The sequence below is a fragment of the Choloepus didactylus genome, chromosome 10 (assembly GCF_015220235.1).
Source record: "Choloepus didactylus isolate mChoDid1 chromosome 10, mChoDid1.pri, whole genome shotgun sequence".
NCBI classification, from domain to species: domain Eukaryota; kingdom Metazoa; phylum Chordata; class Mammalia; order Pilosa; family Megalonychidae; genus Choloepus; species Choloepus didactylus.
The window spans coordinates 84,751,179-84,763,916 of NC_051316.1; the positions used below are offsets into that span (position 1 = coordinate 84,751,179).

Here is a 12,738-nt window from a genome sequence, read left to right on the forward strand (position 1 = left end):
TGATCTGTTGTTTTCTCTATCATTCACTCATGATGTCTTGCTTCCATGTATATTTATGATCTTTGATTATCAACTAATATTTGCTTGCTTTTTAATCTTGAGAATCCTGTCGACTTAAATCAGGGGACATTTTCCTCCAAAGAAGACTTGTATCTGCTTTGGATAAAAGCTAGGGAGCACCACAAACCTTGGATCACTTGAGCCTTCTTCAAGGATTCAGGTTAATGAAGGACTCTCTGATTTAGTTCCCTCACCTTTCTGGTGGTCCAAGACTTGTCCTCAGACTTCAGTGATGCTTTGCACAAGGAACCTGTTCAAATATATAGGATAGCTGCAGGGATAGAGCCAGAATGAAAGCAAAAAAAAAAAAAAAAAGTTAGTAGACTATATGATAATTCAGCAGGCCTGAATTATGATGATATGAGTAGGAATGGGAACTGGAGCGGCAATGTAGCAAGTAGTTAAGAACACTGACTTTGGAATCAGACAGACATATATTTGATACAGATACTTACTGGCTGTAATACCTTGGGCAGATTATTTAATATCCCTGAGCCTGAGTTCTCATTCATAAAATAGGACTAATAATACCTAGCTTAGAGAGTAGTTACATGATTTAAATTAGACAATATAAGTGTTTCACATAAAGCTTGAAATATAGTAAAAGCACAAGAAATTATTATTAGAAAGATTGGAAGAAGGACTCAGCATGAATTGGTGATAAGCTGAAGGTGAAGAGAGAGAAAGGGAGGAGTCCAGTTTACTCAAGCTTGTGTTAATGGTGGTCCAAAGAAAGAGCTGATTTGGAATAGAAAAATCAATTTGACTTTAGATGTTTTGAATCTGAGGTGATAGCAAGAAGTATCTAATAGGCTTTTGGAGATTTAATTCTGGAAGTTCAGGAAGAAAGTAAATTTGGAAATCAGTTGCATAGATAATGGGAAGTGCTAAGTACTTCTCAGGAAGGGTTGAAAAGTTGAAAAGACTTCAGATCTGAACCTTGCTGTATATATACACTTACATATGGGCCAGGTATATTTTATTAAACAATGAAGAAAGAATAATATAAGAAGTAGAACTAGAACTCATAGTGTCAGGGAATTCAAATATTATAAGTTTAAATCTTGTCATTGCTTTAGACAGTTCAAATATCATAAGGTCTGAGAAAGGGACAGTTGTAAGGAGGTTGTTGATGACCTAAAGAGAATAACTTAACAATAGTAATTAAGTCAGAAGACAGATTTCTGGTGGTTAAGAAATACTTGAGAAAGCAGACAGAGTTAACATAGTCCATTCTGTTATGAATTGTGGTGTTGAAAAGGCAGAACAAAGAGGGAATTACTTGATTGACATAACAGTGATATTTTCTGCTTTCTGAGAAAACCCTAACCCTCCCCACCCCACCCCCATATACAAAGACTTCTGCCTCTGTGGAGCTGAGCAACACTATTCAAGCTGTTTGTCTTTTTTAAAACCACTTTATTGATATATATAATTCACATACCACACAGTTTACCCATTCAAAGTATACAATTCCATTTGTTTTGAGTATATTCACAGAATTGTGCAACCATGACCACAATCTAATCTTAGAACATTTTCATCACCCCAAAAAGAAACTCCTTACCCATTAACAGTCACTCCCCAATTATTCTCCTCCCAGCCCCTTGCAACCACTAATCTACTTTCTATCTCTATAGATTTGCCTATTCTGGATGTTTCATATAAATGAAATCATATAATATGTGGCCTTTTGTGTCCGGCTTCTTTCACTTTTCATTATGAAAAGCATGATGTTTTCAAGGTTCATCCATGTTGTAGCAGGTATCAATACTTCTTGTTATTGCTGGAGAATATTCCATTATATGGATGATATCACATTTTTTATCCATTCTTCAACTGATGAACTTTTGGATTGTTTCCATTTTTTGACAAATTACAAATATTGCTGCTGTGAACATTCATGTACAAATTTTTGAGAAGACATATGTTTTCATTTCTCTTCCTATATACCTAGAAATGGAATTGCTGGGTCGTATGGGAACTCTATGTTTAATATTTTGAGGAACTGTCATGCTGTTTTCCAAAGTGACTGCACCATTTTACAATCCCACCAGCAATGTGTGAGGATTCCAATTTCTCTACATCCTCACCAACATGTTATTGTCTGTCTTTTTAATTTTAGCCATCCTAGTTGGGTGACATAGCATCTCATTGTGGTTTTGATTTGCATTTCTCTAAGACTAATGATACTGAACATCTTTTCATATGCTGGTTGGCCATTTCTATGACGACTTCGAAGAAATGTCTGTTCAGATTCTTTGCCCATTTTATAACTGAGTTATATGATGTCTTTTTCATTGTTGAACTGCAAGTTCTTTGTATATTCTGGTAGAAGTACCTTTACCCCTCCCCTTCCCCATGTTAACCGGTAATCTACTTTCTGTGTCTGTGAATTTGCAGATTCTATTTATTTCATATTTCATATCTTTCCTTTTGTGTCTGACTTATTCCACTCAATATGATGTCTTCAAGGTTCATCAATGTTGTAACATGTCTCAGAACTTCATTCCTTTTACAGCTGAATAATATTCCACTGTATGTATATACCATATTTTGTTTATCCATCTGTTGATGAACACTTGGGTTGCTTCCATTTTTTAACCATTGTGTGTAATGCAGCTATGAACATTGGTGTAAAAATATGTTTGAGACCCTGCTCTCAATTCTTTTGGGTATATATCCAAAATGGGTTATATGATATGTTAGTCAGGGTTCTCTAGGGAAACAGAACTAACAGGAGATATCTGTAAATATTATGAGATTTTTATAAAAATTGTCTCACACAATGTGGGGATGCATAAGTCCAAATTCCTTAGGGCAGGCTGCAAGCTGGGAACTCCAATGAAGGTTTTCAGTGTCTTCCCCAGGAGAAGCTGGCTGGCTGAACTACAGACAGAAATTCTCTCTTCTGACTGCTGAATCATCCCTTCTCCTTTTAAAGCCTTCAACTGATTCAATGAGATGTCTCTCATCATTGAAGGCAATCTCCTCAGTTGATTGTAAATGTAATAGCCAAAAATGCAATCAACTAACTGATGATTTAAGTCCACAAAATGTCCTCAAAGTAACAATCAGGCCAGTTCTTGCTTAACCAAACAACTGGACACCATCACCTTGCCAAGTTGACACATGAACCTAACCATCACAGTCCACCCCTTGTCAACTTGGCGGCCATATACATCACCTAAATCTCTAAATAAAAAACAATAACGTATTTTTCACCAAGCAATTCTCAACTGTTCTGCATACAACCAAAAACACACTTTCTCCAGAATAGGGTGCAAGTCCTTGGGTAATATTAATTCTTGAACTTGATATCCTACAACTTAAATACTGTGACATGAAACTAATGCAACTTATGTCATATGATAAGGGGATAAGAAAGGGAAGAAAACAAAGGTATTTGCTTTGCATCCATCACATATAGTAATTCTAAGTTTAACTTTTTGATGAATCACCAAAACTACTTTCCACAGCGGCTGCACCATTTTATATTCCCACCAACAATAAACAAGGGTTCCTATTTTTCCACATTCATGCCAACAATTGCTATTCCATATTCATGCCAACATTTGCTATTTTCCATTTTTTTAAAATGATAAATTTAAAATGCTTCTCATGGGTGTGAAGTAGTATCTCATGGTGGTTTTGATTTGCATTTCCCTAATGGCTAATGATGTTGAGCATCTTTTCATGTGCTCATTGGCCATTTGTATATCTTCTTTGGAGAAATATCTATTCAAGTCCTTTGCCCATTTTTTAAAATTTAGTTTTATTAAGATATATTCACATACCATACAGTCATCCACAGTGTACAATCAGTTGTTCACAGTACCATTGTATAGTTGTGCTTCATCGCCACAATCGATTTTTGAACATTTTCATTACTCCAAAAACAATTAAAAATAAGAATCAAAATAAAAGTAAAAAAGGACATCTAGAACATTATATCCCCCTTCATCCCCCCACTAATATTCATTTACTTTTTTGTTCCCGTTTTTCTGCTCATCTGTCCATACACTGGGTAAAGGGAGTGTGAGCCATAAGGTTTTCACAATCACACAGTCACACCATGTAAGATACATAGTTATACAGTCATCTTCAAGAATCAAGGCTACTGGGTTGCAGTTCAACAGTTTCAGGTATTTTCTTCTAGCTATTTCAATATACTAAAAACTACAGAGGGATACCTATAATATAACACATTAGAGTACCCTCCAGAATGATCTCTCGACTCCATTTGAAATCTCTCAGCCACTGAAACTTTATTTTGTTTTATTTCACTTCCCCTTTTTGGTTAAGAAGACTTTCTCAATCCCACAATGCCAGGTCCAGGCTCATCCCCGGGAGTCATGTCCCACATTGTCAGGGAGATTTACACTCCTGGGAGTCAGAGTGGAGGGTAGTGGGTTTACCTGCTGAGTGGGCATAGGCTTTGCCCATTTTGTAATTGAGTCATTTGTCTTTTTATTGTTGAGTTGTAGGAGTTCTTTATGTATTCTAGATATTAAACCTTTATCACATATATGGTTTCCAAATATTTCTTCCATTCTGTAGGGTGTCTTTTCACTATCTTGATTGTGTCCTTGAGGCACAAAAGTTTTACCTATTTTTTCTTTTGGTGCTCATGCTTATAGTGTAAAGTCTAAGAAACCATTGCCTAATATAAAGTTTTGAAGACATTTCCCTCTGTTTTGTTCTAGGAGTTTTATAGTTCTGGTTCTTCAATTAGGTTGTTGATCCATTTGAGTTAATTTTTGTGTATGGTCGGGGGAAGGTCCACTTTCATTCTTTTGCATGTGGATATCCAGTTTTCCCACTCTCATTTGCTGAAGAGAGTATTCTTTCCCCATTGAGTGGACTTGGCAACCTGTCAGAAATCAGTTGGCCACAGATAAGTGGGTTTATTTCTGAATTCTCAATTGTATTATATTGGTCTATATGTCTATCCTTGTGCCAGTACCACAGTGTTTTGACTACTGTAACTTTGTAATAAGTTTTAAAATTGGGAAGTATGAGTCCTCCAACTTTGTTCTTCTTTTCCAAAATGATTTTGGCTGTTCTGAGCCCCTTGCCCTTCCATATGAATTTAGTGATTGGCTTTTTCATTTCTGCCAAGAAGCCTTTTGGAATTTTGATTGGGATTGCATTGAACACATAAATCACTTTGGATATTATTGCCATCTTAACAATATTAAGTCTTCTGATCCATGAACACAAGATATCTATTTATTTAGTTCTTTTTTTCTTTCATCAGTGATTTGTAGTTTTCATGTATAAGTCCTTCACATCCTTGATTAAATTCATTCATAGATATATTATTTTAGTTGCTATTGTAAATAGAATTGTTTCCATTTCCTTTTCAGATTGTTCATTGCTAGAGTATATTTTTTTCCTTCGTTGCTTGAACTTTTACTCACATCTAAGAAGCCTTTGCCTAAACCAACATCATAAAGAGTTACTCCTTCAGGAAAAGGTCTCTTTCCAATAGAACTTTTTCTCACATGAGCAACAGGCATCTTTTCTCCCCAACCTGTTGAGTCAGATCAGCCCACCACCTACTTGCATTTACCCTTGTTCCGGTTTGCTAATGCTGCCAGCATGAAAAATACCAGAAATGGATTGGATTTTATAAAGGGAGTTTATTTGGTTACAAATTTACAGTCCTAAGGCCATAAAAGTGTCCAGACTAAGGGATAAACAAGAGGATACCTTCACTGAAGGAAGGTCAGTGGTGTCCGGAACACCTCTGTCAGCTGGAAAGGCACATGGATGGTGTCTGCTGGTCCTTTGCTCCCAGGTTGTGTTTCAAAATGGCTTTCTCCAAAATGTCTCTGGGTGTCTGTCTTAGCTCGTCTCAGCTCCTCTGCATCCTTGCATCTTTCTCCCAGGATGTTTCTAAGCATCTGGAGGTCCTCTCTTAGCTTCTCCGGGGCAAACTCTGGGCTAGCATCTCCAAACATCCTTCTGTCTGCGTCTCCATGTGTCTCCAAGCATCAGTTTTCAACAGCCATCTCCAAAATATCTCTCTTAGCTTCTCTTGAGGCATTTTGTCCTCTTTGCTCTCTGTGTGAGCTCCCTTTAAAGGACTCCAATGATCTAATTAAGACCCACCCTGAATGGATAGGGGCCACACCTCCATGGAAATAATTCAGTAGAGGTTCCACCCTAATCAACAGACTAATCAGTCTGCCCCTACAAGATTGCATTAAAGAATATGGCTTTTTTGGGAGACATAATGTATTCAAACCAGCACAACCCTCAAGGGACATCTCTTCTTAGCCTACACTAGTTCAACAAGACTTTAAACACCTGCTATATGCCAATTATTATGCTAGCTTTTGTGAGAAACACAAAATAAAAATGATGCTATCTTACATGCTGGATATTAGGGATACATGGGGATATAAAAATGAATAAATATATCTTGGACTTTGAAGTGTAGAAAAGACATTAAGGCAGATATGCAAAAGAGAACAATAACCATGTTATGTGACACATGATTTACTTAATCTAAACTTTCATGGACTGATGTTGATTTCTGATGAAGTTCACATCAGTATGCAATGAAATGAGAAAAATATAATGACTTTTATGAAATGATGATAGTTGATGTAAGATGTTTTATTCTTTTCTTCATAATGCTACTTGATAATGTAAGAAGTTGACAATCCTATGTTGATTCCCCATTGTTTGTGGGATAGTTCAGAGGACAGAGAAATCATTTCTGGCTCTAGAGTGATCAAGGAAAACTTGATCTGGGCCTTGTAGGTTCTGAATAATTCTGAGGATAGCCAAGTATAACAGGCAGGAGAATCTGAATGAACAAAAGCAGCAGAGTAGAAATAAGCATATGGATCAGGTTTGAAGGACCACGCTATTTGAAAGGCTGTGGAAAATAAGATTGGGTGAGAGGGAGTAGACAGCCAAGATCAAGGGCTTTGGAAGTCAAAATGAGGAGATTGAACTTGATTCTCTGGGTAATGGGAAACTATTAAAAGGTGTAGGAAGAGTGGTATGATGAAGAAAGATGGTGCTTCAGGGATATGAATCTGGAAGTACTAGAAGGTAAACTGTAGGTGGGGAGACTAGCTAGGAGGCAATTGAGGTTTATAATGTGACCATATTTGTATTTTGTTTCTAGCCAGAAAATAATTTGATCTTTCATCAAAAGTCCTATAGGTCTTTGGCAGTGGTGGTCTGTATTGAGATAAAGTAAACCAAGCACTGAAAGTATGAAAGCTGTCAATTTTCATAGGCAATGGGAACATCTCCTAAATATTGGCTTTCCAGAAATTTCAGGACAAAGACTCTAGGCCCAGAGCTCTCAAAATAAAATGCTATAACTCTGTGCACTTGATCATGGAGAATCATGCCCCAACCTAGAGCTGCTTATCCAACCTCTTGTGGTCTGTATCAGGGAAGAGAGAAGTTCAGTGGCATCATTTCTGCTCCTTTCAACCTCCCTAAGAGGACCTGTAATGGCTGGTTAGTTTCATGAACAGCACCTCCCTCTCTCCCCTTCCTTATTGTTTCCTGCTTTGTAGGGTCAAGGGGCCATGGCCTTTCAAACAAGTTAGAGATAGGACTTTGGGGTCTTCAGCCACTTCTCTTCCCTCTTGACAGTTCAGCTCAGCTTAGCATGGCATCAGCGGGCACATGAGTCTCACAGGGAATAGAAGCAATAACGGGAAAGAAAACTACATCTCCTGATCCTGAGAGGTAGCATCTGTGGTTCTGGACAGTGGTTCCCCCCAAGGCTTCTTTCTAGGGGCTTGAAATCCAAGGTCTTGGCTGTGGAGTGCAGATAGTAGTCAACACTGGGAGGAGCCCCAGGCAGGGCTGGTACGTGGGGGCCAAGCCCAGCTTGAGACCAGCTCTGTGATCAGGGGTGGCATGAAGTGGACAGAAGGCTCTGGCTCTGCCTGTGGCTTCGCCACTGTTTATTTTCACAAAACTGGCCTGGAACCTGAGGAGGATGGAGCTAGGTAGGTCCACAGGCAGAACTGATATTTTTCTCTGGCCTAGGAGAGACCACTCCTTTTCCATAAACTTCCTTTCCCTATAGAGGTAGGTTTCCCAGCCCCTGAGGCTGGCTACAGGCACTGCCTCCTCATACCCCCAGCCCCAGCAAGACCGGCTTAGCACTGATCAAAAATTGACATGAGAGGGGCAGGTTCTTTCCTGCTCCAGCTGGCAGACCCTCTGGAGATTCGGGAAACTGAATTGGACCCTGTGTTAGGAAAGCCCTGCAGCCACCTTGGTCCTCAGATGCATTACCACCCTGTGTACAGAAGCCTGCCTGTGGCCCACTTGCTTTTTACTGAGACAACCCCGTTTCCCTGAGGAGGCACACCCCAGAAAGCAGAGTGCTAAGTCTAAGGACTGGGCTCGGTGGGGCTGCTGGTAGGATGACAGCTGGTCCCTGCAGTCTCCCTTCAGGGCTCCAGGAACTCTGTTCCAGGATGACTGGTTTATCCTGAGTCTAGTCTGGAATCCTAGTGAGGAAAAAGCTGGAAAACAAGGAGTTATTCAAAGTGGGTGACAAGAGGAGGAAGAAGTCTCTGGCTGAGATCTGAGAGGAGGGGCATAAGGAAGGAAGGAAGCTCTAAGCCTCTCCCCAGACTTTTTCCCTGAGACTCCTAAGGCCAAGAGAGGAGGTCGGCCCAGCTCTCCCTGTGTTTCACTTGCTGCCTGGAGAGCTCTCCGTCTTCCAGCACTGACAGCCCTGCGTGCCTGACTCCTTTCTCTACCCTCCCCCTTCCCTCGGCTAACGGGCCCACAGGGACTGGCAGAGAGGGAGGCTGGGCGCTGCACTGTGGGCATGCCTGCTCCTTTCCCTTCCCCCCAGCAGCAACGTCACCGCAGCGGCAGCGGCAGCGGCAGCAGCAGAAGCAGGGATACTGGGGCTGGGATTGCGCAGCCTCCCTGCATTAGCAGCGATGCCATTGTATTAGCAGAAATCAGATCTTGGGGAATCTGCCCAGTCTCTCCCGTGTGGTCCCGCAGATGAGTGCCTAGCTGGAACTGTCAAGGTAGAGCTGGGTCGGAGTGCAAAAGGAACAGAAGCCTCCCGGTGCAGACCAAGGCCCCAGACAGAGGTATGGCTCGGCAGGGCCGAGGGGAGGGGCAGGCCGAGGCACCAGGATAACCGGTCAGCACATTTGGGCCCTGGTTCCTGAGGGCTGTCTTTGTCTTTCAGATAGAGGGAGAGAGGGAGGGAGGGAGGGAGAAAGAGGGAGGGAGGAGAAAAGGCATGAGAGCCAGCACAAACACCAGACAAGCTCATCCATGCATATGTTGGGCTGTGGTGCAGGGATGGGGAAAATCAGAGGCTTGGGCAAATGGTATTTTGTCTAGAAGCAAAAGGAGTCCCCTCCTTCCTTTTTCCAAAATCCTTGTGCTTGTATTGGTTCAAAGATCTCTGCTGGGTCAGGCTGGAGGGAGTCAGATCTAGAGACAAAGGCTTAATGGGAGAGGATACCGCTGAAGCTACTACTGCAAGTTTATGATGGAGAATATGCAGGATCCACACAGCTTTCAAAAGGAGGGGCTGGGCAGCATCAAGCCCATCCTTTTCCTCCACACACATACATGTATGCACATAGACACATGCGCCAAACCTTCTGGGGCTATGAGAGCCAGCAGGCCTCAGGGAAGGATGGAGGAAGAAAGAACATTGATGAAGAGGCTCCACAGTGTATAGGAGTGGGGGGCAGTCGTTGCAGTGCCTAGGGCACCTCACTTCTTATAATCAGTCTTCTTATACAGACTTAGAATCCTGGCAGGAAGAAACCTAAGCTTAAGCTAATGCTCCTGAATCTACCCTCCTGCCCTCTCTCCTTCATCCTACCCAAGAGGCTCCAGAAGGAGAAAAGTTATCAGTCCTATGGAAGCTCCTCATCAGGACCTCAGGTCAAGGTCAGATGGACATGACAGCTGAGTACCATTGTCTTACCCATCCTCCTTCAGGAAGTTAAAAAAGGGAAGGGGTTCTATGGCTGCCAGAAAGACACTGATGACCAAAGGTGAGTGGGGAGCCTTTCTTCTGGAGTTCAGAATATTTTTCTGCCCAAAGTTATCCTGTTACTGAGCAGGGCGAAAAGTTCCTTAAATTCCCTTTTCCACTGACGACCTGGGTGGAAGATTCAAAAACATTTAATAATAAGAGCAATTCCATGTTGTGCAAATATGTGGTTGAATAATACACTAGGAAGCTGTGGGTGGGTGTTAGTTGCCAGGAAGCATCTAGGAATGTGAACTACAGAGCAGGGAAAAGGGGTTTGAGATCTGTGAATGAGGCACAGAAATGAGGGCTAAGAACTGGGACCAAAGGGGGTTTGAAGAGCATGGGAGCAGTAATATGAAAGGGACTATAGGTTCAGAGCATAAAGAGGCAGGTAGATATGAATGATACAAGTGGAGGCTGGAGTTGTTGTCCTCCCCAGGAAAGGTAGAAAGCAGCTGAGTTGCCCTGGTAACAGGGTAAATGCAGGGACTTGAGGAAGAGGGTGTGGCTCTGATCATTTTCTCTGGGAGGCAGTTAATGTATTGAAAAGACTTAAGAATTGGGGGAGACGGGGGGGGGGGGGGGGGGGGGGCAGCAGAGAATTGGATAGACCTAGGTTTGAATTCCATCTCAGCTGAGTAGCAGTGAGCAAACTACTTACACTTTCTTTCTTTCTTCTTTTTTAGCTTTCGAATTACAATTTAACAAGTAGCTATAGACCAAATTCAAAAGGATGCAATGGGTTATAATTCCACCATTTCAATTCTTTCCTTCTAGCTATTCTAATACCCTAGCAACTAAGAAAAAGAAAATTATATATTCAGTATTCATAATCCTTTGTTAAATTCCATCTTGCCTGTTGCTACTCCTTCCTCTAGTTTAATCACTAGAGTAAATGAGCAAACTACTTATACTCTCTAAGCATCAGTTTTCTCTTCTGCAAAATGGGAGTGATTGTGCCTCCCTTAAAGGGCGACAGTGGAATTAGAGATGGTATATGTAAATCACCTGGCATGGAAGTGCTCAATAAATGATCGTTAATAAGTGGTTTTACTATGATAGGCCAAGAGACACCCTTTTGGGACTAGGGCCAGGAAACGGGCTCTCATAAAAGCCTTCCCTGATTCTGGGGAGCTACATTTCATAACTTTATGCTGGGGGAGCCCATCATTCCACAGCCTACTTGGTAGGCATAGCCCGAGAGCCCATCTTCTGTGAGAACTTTCATCTACTTTCTTCCTATTCTGGATCCCCTGTTCCTTCCTCATCTTCATCTCCCATGTCTCTCCATTTTCTCATGGTGAAAAATAATCTAGAATGAGATTTTCCTCCTCATTGTTTTCTCTTCACCTGTATTAGAGCTTATGGACCACATATTTCCCAGAAAGAAATATGAGATATGCTCTCAGTAAATGTCTTTGTGGTGTTTGAAATCAAGTCACATTTACAATATACTCTCATTACATTCTTAACTGGTCAACAATGAAAAGTCAACAGTTAGATTTCCTGAGTCCCATCATCATTCTGTCATGTATTCACTGAGTGATCTTGGGCAAGTCAGTTTATTTTTCTGGGTGTTATTTTCCTTATTTTTTAAACTGAAGATGACCCTTTGGTAAGGTTTTGTGAGGATCAATGAGACAACAGACATAAAAAAATGCTTTGTAAAATATGTGATGGTATGCGGGGCCAGGCATGAATACAGAATCTCATGAGGTGCCTGAGGTACTGCCCCTTAGTTGACTGAATTGGCATTGTCTGGAAGGCATTTCCCTTGGTTGTGTGGCGATAGGGTAGGAATAAAACCTTCTCTGAGATACAAAAAAATACAAAATAAAAATCAATCAGTGAAAGACTTTTACACTTAAAATAGGATTTGACACAACCCTAAATGTAAAAGCTAAAACTGTGAAGCTTTTAGAAGAAAATATAGAAAAATTTCTTTATGATCCAAGGATAGGAAAAGATAGGAAACAGAAAGCTTTGACTGTAAAATAAAATTTAAAAAAACCCTGATAAATCAGACTTAATCAGAATTAAAAATTTCTATTCATTAAAAAACACCATTAAGAAAACAAATAGGCAAAAAAACTGGGAGAAAGTATTCACAACACATATCTGACAGAGGACTTGTATCCAGAATATATAAAGAGCTCCTGCAACTCAATAATAAAAAGACAACAACCCAATTTTTAAAATGTGTAAAATAGAAGTCAGAAAATAACTGACACCTACCATGTGCCAAGCACTGTGTAGTAGATTCTAGGGACACGGAATTGACTGTGTCACAGGCTCTAATCTCAAAAAACTGCACTTTAGTCTGGGAGACAGGTAAACGGCATATTATAATACAGCTGTCAGTGCCTGCGAGCCAAAGGGTCTTTTCTCACCCCTCTTATCCATTTGTTCTTCCAGCTTTCCAGACCCTGCGTGTGTCACTGTGTTTTTCTGAATGTAAGCATGTATGTCACAGTAATGGTTTTGTGGGTCAGAATCATAAATTCTTATGTGTGTATATCTGTGAGTTCTTCTTGAAAATGGTGATCCAAAAAGGAGAAAAAAATAGTACCCATTGAAAATCAAGTGATGGCTGTAGCCCAGATGTTCTCTTGAAATCATTGCTGTATGTATAAGAAAGTACTCTTTGCTTCTTTCAGTCCAGGCCT

General features: G+C 40.7%; 1 protein-coding gene across 5 annotated transcripts in view; it reads left to right on the forward strand.

Annotated features, from left to right (window-relative positions):
* Positions 1-12,738, forward strand: part of RUSC2 (RUN and SH3 domain containing 2) — a 54,034-nt gene that overhangs the window by 24,741 nt on the left and 16,555 nt on the right. The window contains exons 1-2 of one of the 5 annotated variants that reach the window (XM_037851196.1): positions 8,718-9,164; positions 9,922-10,091. The exons of 1 other annotated variant lie outside the window; for it this stretch is intronic. The gene's annotated coding sequence lies outside the window, so the exon portion shown is untranslated. Of the gene's footprint in view, positions 1-8,715; positions 9,165-9,921; positions 10,092-12,738 lie in introns of those variants that run through there. 3 more of the 5 variants (XM_037851199.1, XM_037851198.1, XM_037851193.1) reach the window with 3 other exon arrangements.